Source organism: Hakea prostrata, chromosome 3 (assembly GCF_041222555.1).
Source record: "Hakea prostrata isolate BN-2017 chromosome 3, UWA_Hpros_2, whole genome shotgun sequence".
NCBI lineage: Eukaryota > Viridiplantae > Streptophyta > Magnoliopsida > Proteales > Proteaceae > Hakea > Hakea prostrata.
Window position 1 is genome coordinate 25,084,835 of NC_142602.1, and position 14,814 is coordinate 25,099,648.

Consider the following 14,814-nt stretch of genomic DNA (forward strand, 5'->3'; position numbering starts at 1 on the left):
TCCTTGATTTTGCTTGGTTTATGAATTTGTAATAAAAAAAATCCAAAAAAGAAATTTATGATTTTTTTCTTAATAAGAACATTATTTATGAGGCGGTCTCTGTTTTAAGCTATGAACAATCTACATGTAGTAAAGTAAATAAATTAATCGATTTTTAGAAACTAGTTCATGTACACGTTTCAGAAACAATCCTTTAGAGAGCTTCACTGACTCAAGGTGGGTAGGGACTAAATGATTATCGGTTTCATTCTGGTTCTGATCAAGTTTGTGTTAGAATCATGTCTGGCCTTCACAAGTCTACAGCTTTGGGCAATAGAAACTAGTTATATTTCTAAATTGATGTATAAGATCTAACATGCCTTGCTGAAATATACTTTTTCATTTATGTAGGAATGGATACCTTTCTATTCACCTCAGAATCCGTCAACGAAGGTCACCCTGACAAGCTCTGCGACCAGGTTTCTGATGCTATCCTTGATGCATGCCTAGAACAAGACGCAGAGAGCAAGGTTGCTTGCGAGACATGCACCAAGACCAACATGGTCATGGTCTTTGGTGAGATCAGCACCAAGGCCAAGGTGGACTATGAAAATATTGTCCGAGACACCTGTAGAAGTATTGGATTTGTTTCAACTTGTTGGAATTTATTGATTTGATTAATAAATTAAATGCCCAAGGGCAATATTGAAAACTCACTATTAGGGCGGTTACAAAATAGGTTATATATTTTAGTAACCACCGCATTAGTGAGCAAGTAACGGAGTAATTCATTCGCACGAGCGAATCTCTGAGAAACGGCGGCTCCATCTCTCTCTCCCTCTCTCTTAGAATCGCAGGCTTAGATTTTCTTCTTTGCTAGTATTTGATCTTCATTCCATTAATCCACGGCATTTGGGTTGTGGATATTATTCCCTTTTCCTGTGATTGAGGAATCTCGCCGATAAACCTTTGGTGGTGGAACGAGAACGTGGATCTAGACTTCCGCTGCGAATACTTCAAGTAAGGGAAAGCGAATTCAGGTAAGGAATTTTTTCCCCATCAATTAATTGAATTGAATTACTTTTGATGTATTACCTACATTGGCATCAGAGCCATTGGTTCCCACGGTTCTTTGTTCCTCCCCATTGTTTAATTTTATTGTATGGATCCAATAGGAGGATCAAGGGTTTAATACGAAACCCATGGGAGAATTGATAGGGTTTTTGGAAACCTTTATTTTTGATTTGGATCCGAGTGGGAGGATCCCTGTGAATTTTCCTAATGAAGATTTGCATGAATTGATAATCCATGATGATAATTTTTGTTAATAATTATTGTTGGATTTTTTTTCATGTGTTTTTGGATGAATTTTTGTAAAGAAAAAAAAAACGTGATTTTCCGTTTTTTTTGAAAAAAATTCCGTTCAAAGAAGGAAAAAAAATCGTTAAATGGGGAATTGACGTCTGTGTACCAGACGGATGCTGAGAAGGTGAGCCATCTCAGAATCCGTTTGGTCACGAAAGCTTGACGGACTCTCGAGACGGGCGCGGCTCGCCCTCGGAATCCGTCTGGTCACGAAATGCCGGAAGGGTCTCGTCCGCGGTGAGGCGGCGATCCGTGTCGGGGCTGATGGATTCCGGATGGAGAGCCGTCTTAGAATCCGTATCGGACGGATTGTCGGACGGTGATCCGTCTCGAGAATCCGTCTGAATTTTTTTGTCCAATTTTGAATGTGTTTCTATTTATTGGACATCTATGGCTCACAATCTATGTGATGTTTGAGCATTAAGGGCCTAATGGGGCCTAGTGGGAGCTAATGAGGTAGAAGTGTTACTGTGTGAACCACCTCATAGCTTTAACATGATTGCATGTTTTATTTTGATAAAACTATTTTTTTATTTATGGGTCTATCAATCATGTTTCTTGCACGAATGAAGTTAGTGTATAAGTCTATGTGGGTTTGCATGAGAATTTGATTGAATGTTTTTTTAGCATCTCTTTTGGTTTAAGTGCTTATCCCATAGGTTGACTATGCTAGTGTGATTTTTGTTGCATGAGTTGTATTTTATGCTAGATTTATTGAACTCATTCTTGTATGTAATATCTCTAGAAAAATGGCTGCTACCAAGAGCATTGTTGCTTGACCTCACTAAAGGAGATAAGCTGAATGAGAGGAATTATGACCTCTGGCACCGAAAGGTGCAATATCTCTGGAAGAGCGGGGATATGCTAGAGACCATAAACCGGACCATGAACCCACCCGAGGAAGGTACCACTGCACGACATCGCGAGGACCTTGATATATACAATGCTTGGAAGAGGAAAGACCGGGTAGCCGGGATTACAATCCACGAGCTCCATGAGGGATGATCCGATGCTTCGTTATGAGAAGCATAGGACTGCAAAGTCTTTGTGGGAGGCTGTGAAGTTCCAGTATGGAGGGACTTCCACCACAAGAGGCCGCCAGCTCGGACTCACTTTTGACGGTTATAAGATGCGCCAGGGTCACACCATGAGGCAGCATATAACCATCATGTCTAACATGATTAGTGAGTTGAGCGCATGTGGGCGCCGAAGAAGGCGATGAGGAGTAAGTCTCCGCAGTCATCGAGTCATTGCCAAAGACTTGGGAGCATATGAAGATCTTCTTGACTCATGCTTGATGAGGTCAAGACTTTCGATCAAGCTGCCAAGCACCTTGAGCTTGATGAGGATCGGATGTTGGCCGATACCCCTCAAACTGATGTGTTTGCTGCTGAAGCTAGCACTAGTAAGGGTGTAGGCTTCAAGCGCAAGAGAGAGAAAGCTCAACCTCGGCGGTCCAAGCAAAGTAACCGGGGTGGGAACAAAAACAAGAGTGGGCCCAAGCGTTCAAGGGGGACTAGTGCTTGGCAAGAAGAAATCGGCTTTGATTTGCTTCAAGTGCCGAAAGCTTTGGTCATTTTGCTCGTGATTGCACCGAGCAAGAGGTATGTCTTGTGTGTTATACCTCATCTTGTTATGTAACAAGTTCTACTATGCTTGCTTTGAACTAAATCCTTTGTGGATTGTTGATTCGAGTGCGACAGAACACATAACAAGGGAACGCTCGAGCTTCGTGGAATACCGTCGTATTCCAAGAGGAAGCAAAAGGATAACGATGGGGAACAGCTCAAGCGTGGAGGTTCATGGCATAGGCACATGCAAATTAGTTTTGCGAGGTGGCCGGACGCTGTTACTCCATGATGTGTTGTATGCTCCAGGACATTCGGCGAAATCTTGTTTCTGTTATTTATCTTTTAAGACATGGTTTTAGAATTGTATTTGAAAACAATTCTTTGGTTTTGTATCTCGGGTGATACGGTTTATGGTTATGGTTTTCTTGATAATGGTTTCATTGTATTGGATACAATTGATTATTCATTTAATTCTAGTAATGCTTTTGTTTGCCAAAATACTTGTGTGTATTGATTCTAATTTGTGGCATGCTAGACTAGGACATATTGGCTTAGATAGGATGAACAGGTTGGCAAGAGAAGGTCTCTTAGGCCAAGGTTCACTATCCGATTTGCCAACTTTGTGAGTCATGTCTAGCGGGGAAAAGCAACTAGAAAACCATTTAAAAAGGCTTTGAGAGCCTCTCTTCCTTTAGAACTTATCCATTCGGATGTGTGTGGACCCATGAATGTGCATACTAGAAAAGGACAGTCATATTTCATCACATTCATAGATGACTATATAAGGTATGGTCACATTTATCTAATTTCTCATAAGTCGAAGCTACGGAATGTTTTAAGAAATTCATGAGCTTGGTTGAGAATCGGTTAGATAAAAGGATTAAAACTCTTAGAACGGATAGAGGTAGAGAGTATCTCTCCGATATGTTCAAAGGGTTATGTGATGAAAAGGGGATATCTAGACAACTCACTATTCCGGGGACTCCACACAAAAATGGGGTTGCTTGAGAGGAGGAATAGAACCTTGCTAGACATGGTGAGATCCATGATGGCGCGAGGCAAATCTACCCATCTCTTATTGGGGAGATGCTTTGCTTGACTGCGGCCTATATCCTCAACGAGTTCCAACCAAATCGGTTCCTTCCACACCATATGAGTTGTGGACCGGAAGGAAGCCAGATTTGAGTTACTTGCGCGCATGGGGATGTGCAGCATATGTTCACTCTACTTCTCACCAATATGGAAAGCTTGGACCCCGGAGGAAGAAAGTGTATCTTTGTGAGATATTCCGAACCCTCAAAGGGCCATGTCTTCATTGGACTAGATGAGAGTGAGAGGAGAACGGAACTTGAGTCTAGGGATGCAACATTCTTGGAGAATGATTTTCCATCTCTTTCGAGGAGTTAACAAAGAATCATCGGAATTCTTTGAGATACAAGATAGTGGTCTTGTCACTCCAGGGAATCGGATTCTGGATAATGAACACTGGGGTTCATCCGGAAGATCCTAGTGGGAGTGGGAGTGCAGATGTGATAGCTACCTTAGACGGTGAGCAATCGACATGCACTTGCGCCGTAGTAGGCGCGGGCTAGTTCCTCGTCGACGTTTCGACATAGAGGATGAAGCCTACATGGTAACTCCTGAAGAGATCGATTGTGAGATGATTTCGGTCGATGAGCATGAACCAAAGAGCGTGCGGGAAGCTCTTGCGGGGTCAAGCTCAAAGGAATGGTTAAAAGCAATAAAGGAAGAGTTGGAGTCGATGAAAGTTAATCATGTCTGGGACTTGGTTGACTTACCGCCGAGCCGAAAAGCGATTGGGAACAAGTGGGTTCTCAAGATCAAAAGAAAGGCGGATGGATCTATTGAGAGATTCAAGGCTCGTTTAGTGGCTAAGGGCTACACCCAACGAGAGGGCGTTGATTATGAGGAAACTTTTTCCCCTGTGGTTAGGTTTGCCTCAATTCGCCTCATACTAGCCATTGTTGCTCGGTTGGACTTGGAGCTTTATCAGATGGATGTAAAAACTGCTTTTCTCAATGGAGAACTTGAGGAAGAGATCTATATGGATCAACCTCAAGGCTTTGAAGCACATGGACTTGAGCGCAAAGTGTGCAAGCTTAAGAAGTCCATATATGGCTTAAAGCAAGCATCTAGACAGTGGAATGTGCGCTTCCACCAAGCTATGATGGAAAATGGTTTTTCCATGCTTGAGGAAGACCACTGTGTTTACACCAAGAGATCCGATAATAATTATGTCATTCGACAACTGTACGTAGATGACATACTTATGGCTAGCAATAGCAAGGAGCTATTGGAAACCATTCAGAAATGGTTGTCCTCCGTATTTGATATGAAGGACATGGGTGAAGCAAGCTATGTGCTTGGTGTCAAGATTGTCAGAAATAGGCAAAAGAGATTCTTGGGTTTATCTCAAGAGACCTATATTGACAATGTCTTGACGAGATACCAAATGCTGTCTCCGCAAACCAATTGATACTCCGGTGGAGAAGGGTTTGCATTTGAGCCTTGATATGGGTCCTAAGACTCCAGAGGAGAAAACCAAGATGGAAAGAGTTCCATATTCCGGTGCGGTGGGTAGCCTTATGTACGCTATGATGTGTACTAGGCCGGATATTTGTTATGCGGTGGGTTTGGTTAGTCGATACCAATCAAACCCGGGCATAGAGCCTTTGGAAAGTAGTCAAGAGGATATTGAGATATCTCGGAGGAACGAGTAACTACATGTTGTGTTACCAAGGATCGGATTTGCGGTTAGTTGGCTATAGTGATGCCAACTGGCTGGAGACATCAATGAGCGCAAATCAACCTCTGGATATGCTTTCTTGCTGAATGGCGGGGCCATTTCGTGGTGTAGCAAGAAGCGGGCTTGTATATCCCTCTCGACCATGGAAGCGAGTATGTGGCATGCTCCGCTGCGGTTCAAGAGGCTGTTTGGTTGAGGAGATTCCTTCGACATCTTGGGATTGTGATGACATCCAAAGAGGCTGCCCTTGTCGCTTGTGATAGTACGGCAGCTCTTAGCTATGTCAAGGACCCCAAGTATCATGGGAAGACCAAACATATACAATTGAGATATCACTTTGTTAGAGACATTACATCAAGAAAGAAAGTTGTACTTAAGCACATATCTACTAGTTTGATGGTAGCTGACCCTCTTACCAAACCTATAGCCAAGGATGTTTTTATTTCTCATGTAAAATCCTTGGGCTTGCGTAGATTGTGACTTATTTTTGTCTTGAGACTTTCTTATTAATGAATAATATGAGTTCATTCCAGCATTTTTATTATTCACTTTACTGTGTGATTGTGTTTCTTCTAGCATAAAACAACATATGTCAATAGGCAAGAGAATGGCTCACTCACACGAGCATTCGCCTCTGGCGCCTTGGAGGCGACGAGAGATGAGACGGATTGTGAATGACTTTGTGTAGGTCAATTCATAATCATGATGTCGCCTTGATTTGGAATCAAGATGAGTTTCTCTATTGTGAAGAGAATCGACATGAATGTTCCCACTATTCATGTTGCCTATATGAGCCAGGTGCGAGTACTTTATGTGGCGCTAGGGTGGCGACAATAAAGTAACTCGGGTTAGGCGCAAGGGGTTGCGACTGGACTAAGACCTGTATGGTGTTGAGATGGACATACTTTCTATTGTATATAGAATGCTCCACCATAGCACATATATCATACTATGTGTGCTTAGCGATCATTGGAAATGAGAGGATGGATCCCTGCTCCTCTCATTGTGTGAGTCCTGGACCTTATGGTCCATTAGTGTTCTTAGTGACTTTCGACGACATCATGAAACGAAGGGTTGATGTGGCTACTTTGGGGTGTTACCTATGGTCATGATAGATTCGACCTAAAGGGGCACTACCGGGAAAGGAGTCAATCCCGAGTGTAGTGATGGTCTGCGAAGGAAAGGAAAGGTTTGATTCAACTGCACCCTAAAAAGTGTTTGCTTTGGCGCCAAGCTGTATGTGTTACGGTAGTGAACATTTTAAGGACAAGAAGGTGATCTCTCGGAGGGATCGAGATACCTTTAGTCTGGGTGAGTTTGAATAAACCTAGGACAACTGTGTTATACTAATGCTTATTTGATTTGTTTCTATGAGTGATGTGCCATTACGGCCTTCAGGAAGGTTTCTAGTTTGGGGCTCACGCGTGTGGTATATCACCGGTCGCACAACCCATTTTGCCGTATGATTGTGGATATTAGTGTCCGGGACACGGGTGGTCTATGTATCTCGGGATACATAGTGAAGAGATCAATATATATGTATATCCGGGATATGCATGTGTGTGCAGGACACAAGAGGTCTATGTATCTGGGATACATAGCAGAGAGATTGAATGTGTATATCTAGGATATACAAGTGTGTCTAGGACACATTGAAAGATTAACACTTGCCCTTGTGCAAGTGGGAGCTGTTGGAATTTATTGATTTGATTAATAAATTAAATGCCCAAGGGCAATATTGGAAACTCACTATTAGGGCGGTTACAAAATAGGTTATATATTTTAGTAACCACCACATTAGTGAGCAAGTAACGGAGTAATTCATTCGCACGAGCGAATCTCTGAGAAACGGCGGCTCCATCTCTCTCTCCCTCTCTCTTAGAATCGCAGGCTTAGATTTTCTTCTTTGCTAGTATTTGATCTTCATTCCATTAATCCACGGCATTTGGGTTGTGGATATTATTCCCTTTCCCTGTGATTGAGGAATCTCGCCGGTAAACCTTTGGTGGTGGAACGAGAACGTGGATCTAGACTTCCGCTGCGAATACTTCAAGTAAGGGAAAGCGAATTCAGGTAAGGAATTTTTTCCCCATCAATTAATTGAATTGAATTACTTTTGATGTATTACCTACCCACCCCCCCATTTGTGTCTTTTTCTCATAAAAACCACTTTTTTCCCCTCCTTTAACCAGCAAAGTCCTGACATCGCCCAGGGTGTTCATGGTCACCTCACAAAGAAGCCTGAGGAAATTGGAGCTGGAGACCAAGGTCATATGTTTGGTTATGCCACAGATGAAACCCTGAGCTGATGCCTCTCACCCATGTCCTGGCTACACAACTTGGGGCTAAACTAACAGAAGTGAGGAAGAATGGAACCTGCGCGTGGCTTAGGCCCGATGGCAAGACCCAAGTGACTGTTGAGTACAGAAATGAAGGCGGTGCCCTAGTTCCTCTGAGGGTGCACACCGTGCTCATTTCAACTCAACATGACGAGACTGTCACGAACAATCAGATTGCCAAGGACCTGAAGGAATATGTGATCAAGCCAGTCATCCCAGCACAATACCTGGATGAGAAGACCATCTTCTTTCTCAACCCATCTGGTCGTTTTGTCATTGGTGGACCTCGTGGTGATGCTGGTCTCACTGGTCGCAAGATCATCGTCGACACTTATGGTGGGTGGGGAGCCCACGGTGGAGGTGCCTTCTCCGGCAAGGACCCAACCAAGGTGGACAGGAGTGGCGCTTACATAGTCAGGCAAGCTGCTAAAAGTGTGGTGGCATCTGGACTTGCTCGACGCTGCATTGTGCAGGTCTCTTACGGAATCTGTGTTCCTGAGCCTTTGTCCCTGTTTCTTGATACATACAAGACAGGAAAGATCCCAGACAATGACATTCTTGCTTTGATCAAGGAGAACTTCGACTTCAGGCGAGGAATAATTGCCATTAACCTCGACCTGAAAAGAGGAGGCAACTTCAGGTACCAGAAGACTGCAGCTTATGGACATTTCGGCCGTGATGACCCTGATTTCACCTGGGAGACTGTCAAGATCCTCAAGAATTAGAAGGCTCTAGCCTATGTTTGGTTCAGCAATTCCCTGGAATCGGATTCCAGGAAATCATGATGAATGGTTAAATGGATTCCAGAGTTTTTAATTTTGTAAATTCAGAAAATTCTGAAAATGCCAGTGGTAGTAATTTGAACAAGAGGGGATACTTTCTTTAAATTTGATTTACGGGGAGAACTTGGAGTCTACATGAATTCTGTTGTTCCATTGGCTTAAAATGAAGGTGTTGTCATTGTTGGCAACTTAAGTGGGTTTTGATATGGTACAGCAACATACAAAAAGGTTCCGAGAGAAAGAATCCAATTCAAATAAAGAAAACTCAAGAACCCCGTTTTTGAGGGTCTCTGTCCAGTTTTGATCAACCTCTTCATCGGACGGTCATCCAGTGTCCGATTGAGCCAATTTTTGGAGGAGAGCTTCATGACTTCTTGATCTTCAAATCCAACGGTGGGATTGTTCATTGGAGATCTCGAAGTTAGTCCGATTTGTACGTTAAAACACTCCTTGTTTAAGTCAGATAGGAACTCTGAGTTTGATTCAAACTCTGAGTTAAATTAATCTATAAAAGGAGAGCAAACTCCAGCAGAAGATGAGGACGTTTTGAGGAGCTTGGGAATATCGTGGAGGTCGAACCAGAAGACGTTGGTTGGCTATGGAGATCTGAAGCTTGGGAATAAGAAGTCTTTTGTTTTGCTGAACAAGAAAGAAAGTGAAAGAGAAGAAAAAAGAAGCAGCAGAAGAAAAGAAGGGAACATGATTGTATGGCTTTTTTAAAGAGAGAAAACTGAAAAAGATTGAAAAGAGGAAAAAAAAAAGAGTTGGAGAAAAAGAGAAACAAGTATTGTTACCATTCATCTTACACAAGTTGAGGTAACCCGTATTCACAAGTGATTGTCTATTATTTTCTAGGTTATGTTTAGTGATGAAGAATCTAGCTCATGAATGTAATTTGGGGAACTTGAATTATTGGTTTACATTGTGACCTAGCAAGTTGGAGCTTGTCTAGGGGTTGGGGTTGGTGCCCTTGTTTGAATTGCATTTTAGACTAAAGCAGGGATTGGTGTTCCTGGACTGTTGTAGCAGTCAAAATATCTAAGAGTGTATTGAGTAATATACGAAACCCTAGGTTGGGTATTATTCCGTGGATGTAGGCAATTTGGCCGAACCACGTAAACTCTGGTGCATTGCGTTTTTGTTTATTTTTCTTTGTTGCACATATTGGAGTGCCTTGATTGCAGAGTGGTGGTACACTGTCTGGTAGACCCAACCACATTGTGGTGAATTTTTAAAGACACTGATTCACCCCCCCTCTCAGTGTCAATCTGAGAATAACAATTTCAATTGAGAAGGCCCACGTGGTAAATTGGACATTGTTCTATGTGACGAGATGGAAACTAATTCCAGGGAGGAAGTGTAGTTGGTTCCGTCCGCTAATGATAAAGTGTCTTAAGATTTAGGGGTTGATCCAACGGTTCAGTTGGGTGTTGCAATAAGGCCAAGACATTCATGAATTATGGAATTAACTGGTAGGGGATTGTTATGGTCATTATGGTTCAAGCCAATGAACCATAGCAGACTATTCGAATCGGACCAAAGGTTCAAATCTGGTCCAAAGTGATTCACCTGGTATTTCTCAGACTTGGCACTTTTCGAAAGAGATACTAGCTGAGAAGCTCCAAAGGAGACCATGCAGTGACACATAGCTGTCACCATGCGACTTCTTGACAAAAGTAGCGCGGATAAGAGATTCGACGTATCCTTATTAAGACGTTAATCACTATATTTAATTCAGCATTGAATATACTAATAATCATTAAATGCTCTTTGCTGGTAAGGAAACTTCTTATTCGTCCAAAGCCTACCTCTGCTGCATCAACACCTCTTGTCCCCCCAACAGTGGACTGGGGTCACATCAAGTTCAACCTGATGCTGTCCTCTTGATTCACCAACCTTAATTTGCCATGTTGGATATTTTTCTTATCAGAAGACCCTTCCATGTTTATCAAAATTTTAATTCTTTTTTCTCTACCGATTGTAACTAATGTTTCTTACATGTTTGTGTCTTACCACCATACGTTGGATATGACCAAATGATTAACGATAACCTTGTTTGAACATTTATTTATGAGTTCGTATCCAATTTGATGTTAGACAACTTTATCTTTGAGCTTTTAAACAATTTGATCTCTAAATCTTTCTACTTTAATTTACATGAACATACATTTATCTTGTAGGTTTGCCTAGAGTCTCAGTAGATTCTCCCTACTTATCCTGAGTTAAAACATTGTTGGACCTGGATAATTGACTATGAAGTTGTTTAAGGGTTAATCAATTTGACATAAATATCCACATAGTTACCATTCTAACGTCTCTACAATTAGATCTATAAATTAATTTGATCTAACCATTCTGTTTGACTATTAAAGTCATTGAATCAGTTAATTTTGCACATCTCTTGATAGATCATGGGACTTTATGCATAGCTTTTTCCTTGAGAGGCTTATAGGTGCATATTGCAAAATGCAGCTACAAAAACTAACATTTGGCTCCTATGAATTGCATTCCTTTGGAATTTTTTTGTTATACTGCATAATTACTTTGATTTATATACGTGAACCAATGAAATAAATATTATGGGTGCTATTTTCTATAGCCTTATAACAGATATCGTTGTTGATAAAGAAATTTACAAAGGCATCCTATACCTTTCTATTCTATCTCAAGTTATATCTTGAACTCTTTGACATTTCATTGTTTAGTTCATTTTCAGCATTCAAATGAAATAAATGGGTGCTATTTTCTATAGCCTTATAACAGATATTATGCTTGTATGAGTTATATATTGCTCTTTCTAGATAAGATATGTAGTGTTTTCAGTAGTGTGTAAGAGCTCAAATCTTTGATTTTTTGAAGGGACCATCCTTAACTTGGTTTTCATATTCTGCTAGGATTGTGATGTTGCTTGTTTTTTTCCTTTTCTCTCTCTCTTTTTATAGGAGTTTGCCCTTTAGCTTTGACACTTATCTATGAGTATCCCTAATGGTAGCCTTGACTGGCTTGCACTCTCCCTTTCAAGGCTTCTGTTCAAATAAAATTGATTACTACGTCTCCTTGAGCTTCGTTGGCAAATCTAATTGGAGTCCATTCTTCTCTTCTGGAAATTTATTACTTCTAGGAATCCAAACAAATGTTCGTTTGCTTCGGAAATTGGAGTTTTTTTTTTTATTTCTTTCTTTTTCTAACTAAACGGCAGTCTTGGTACGCCTCCATTAAACGACCTTTCTTAGGGTCTCAGAAACATAGTTGCCTTTTTATAATCTGGGTGAACTTTGGATGTGTTTCTTTAGAAAGTTGCTTCATATGCTGTAAGGCCTTGAACGCGTCACTACCTCAGCCGTGTGTCGATCTTCTCAAGATTACCCAACTTAATTTTTCTAGTCTCCTTATCTGATGGATCAAATAATCAATTCAAAAGGTCTCATTCAAACTTCTAGTATTCTGATTCATCAGTTCAGCCCCCGCAGTTTCCAAACTTCTATTTTTCTGTTTTTAAGGGTGGCATCACTGTTTTTCAATTGCAGTAATATCTGTTTTTTTTTTTTGGTTAAAAAATCACCTGGTTTTGGGTACTGCACTTTGAAAGTTTGGGATGATAAATTATTATTATTATTTTTTTTGGATTAATAGCTTCTTATTTCGGGATGAAAATGAGAATATTATGCCGTCGAATGGGTGCAAACCCAAGACCTTCTCGTGAGAGATTGGGCCTTCAATCACTTTACTAACCCACCAGTGGCATAAAATTCAATTGTTGTACCATATATTCATTCTTTTTTTTTTTTTTGGGTAGAAATACCGTATATTCATTTCATATCCACTTCAACCCGACTTCCTAGATTAAGTAATCTATCAATCTTGTACCTATCCCCATCCCCGGCTTAATAAAGTTCCTTTGTACAAAAAAAATTATAATGGTTTATTTTGTTGTGGTGGCATTTGGCATGGTTTATTTAGAAGATAAAAATAGATGAAAAAATTAAATATATGGGACTTACTTGTAGTGGGGGTAAAGAAATACTAAATAGGAAATGAAAGGAAAGAATTTTATAAAAAAAGATTATAAATATGGGTCTTATATTTATTAAATTATTTATTTTTTTTACAAAATCTCATTAAATATGTGAAATTTTTAAAAGAGACACGATGAGAAAAATGAGATGCCAAATCAGAGGTTTTCTTAATTTAAAGATGTTTGTCTGCCCTTTTTTTTTACCTCCATTGAACTAAACAATTTAGATTTTGAAATTTTGTGGAAAAATTAACTATTTTCCCACCCCACTTCAAATTCTTCAAACAAACGATACCTTAGTAGACCTTACCCTAAAAGGGGTTGGATTATCATGTATTCTCCAAGTTGCCTTAGAAATATATATAAATCCCTGAATCTTGAACGACTCTTTTTTTTATCAACACAATTACCACGAATTTAAAGGTAAAATTTTGTGAATGAAGCATATGTATGTCTTGTTCATCATCTCTTTCAACAATCTAACATGTGACCTCTAAAGAATAACTCTAAAACATAAAGTAGTAGGTCTCTTTAGAAACATCTCAAGAGTAACATTTGAAATATCCTACAATACAATACCGTACTAGTTAATATGTATTCACATTAGATGCAACTGATACATTGCATATCGATACATCTCTTTTTTATTTCTAAAAAGACATGTATTAGATTGCATCAAAATAAACTTGATAATACGATACAACACTCGATACAAAGAGATATATCTCTTAAAAATCACTTGACGGATATGACACTTGATATTAATACTTTAACAAGGCTACCCCTCTTATACTCATCCAAAGAAAGATGTATAGACTGCAAAGACTCTCCATTCCTTCACATAGAGTGTAAGGTGGTATTGGCGTGGGCATCAGAGACTCTTGGTCCACTTGTATCAAGTATCAACCATATGAGAACCGATCTTCTCTCCAATGATGGTAGGTGAACCATTAGCATTAATGCAAGAAAAACGATTAAAAAGTGTCTGTAAAAGAAAAGGGTTTTCTTGAAGTGGGAGCTCACTCTCACCAACCAAGGCTAACTGCCACAGCCTATATAGGAGTTGTAGGTATCATTCAAACGATAACAGTGAGATTAAACTTCTCAATCAAAATAATTTTGAGAGTCAAGAGTTGGGGTGTAAATGGATACTCGAAATTCTCTTTCGAATTAGCATCTGCATCCGTTTAGGGGTATCCGAATCTGTCCGATTACTAATAGAATACGGATATGGTATACTCCTTTCTTACTAAATATTATCCGTGCGATAAAATTATCCGATTAACTTACTTATTTAGATTTATTATTCTTATTTTTATAAATTTTACCTATGATATGTGACTATTTTTTTACTAAAATAGCTACAAAATTTGTTAAATTCTTAAATTTCAAACCTAGCCCTCACAAATAAAAATGTAAAAATGTAAACAGGTAGAAAACTTGTATTCAATCTATATTCATGTCCGTTTTGAAGAATTTACTTAAGAAAATAATTATCCGATTATTATCCGAATCCGACATAATCCATCAAAAAACCGATAAGATATTATCCGAATCCGTTCGAATACAATAGGATGTGGATATGGATATACCACTATCGGATCCAAATCCGGTCTGTTTACACCCCTAGGCGAGAGCCTTGTCATTATGTGTGTTAGATTAGTCTCTTTTTTTTTTTTTGTGGAGAGTTTGTTAGATTAGTCAATTTGCCATTCTTTGGGTGTTCGATGTATATCACTTTACGCTATAAACTCATTTGTGCATAAACAAAATTAATAGTAAATAGTATAACAAAAAAAAATAATAAAGATTGCACCTACTTACTGACGTTCATGTGTCTCATGCATAAAAACTAGACTTTGAAATGCTCTATTATTAAAGACCAAGAAAAATAGCTTTTTAAATATACTTAATTTAAATTCAAAACTAATGTCAATAAATAAAGAAAAAGCATGGAATGTCTAATTTTTCGGTCAGAATCTCAACAGTAATGTCT

At 39.7% G+C, this 14,814-nt stretch overlaps 1 pseudogene; it reads left to right on the forward strand.

The window, feature by feature from the left end:
* Nucleotides 1–392: 392 nt before the first annotated feature.
* Nucleotides 393–8,993, forward strand: LOC149021844 (S-adenosylmethionine synthase 3-like; annotated as a pseudogene).
* The last annotated feature ends 5,821 nt before the right edge of the window (nt 8,994–14,814 follow it).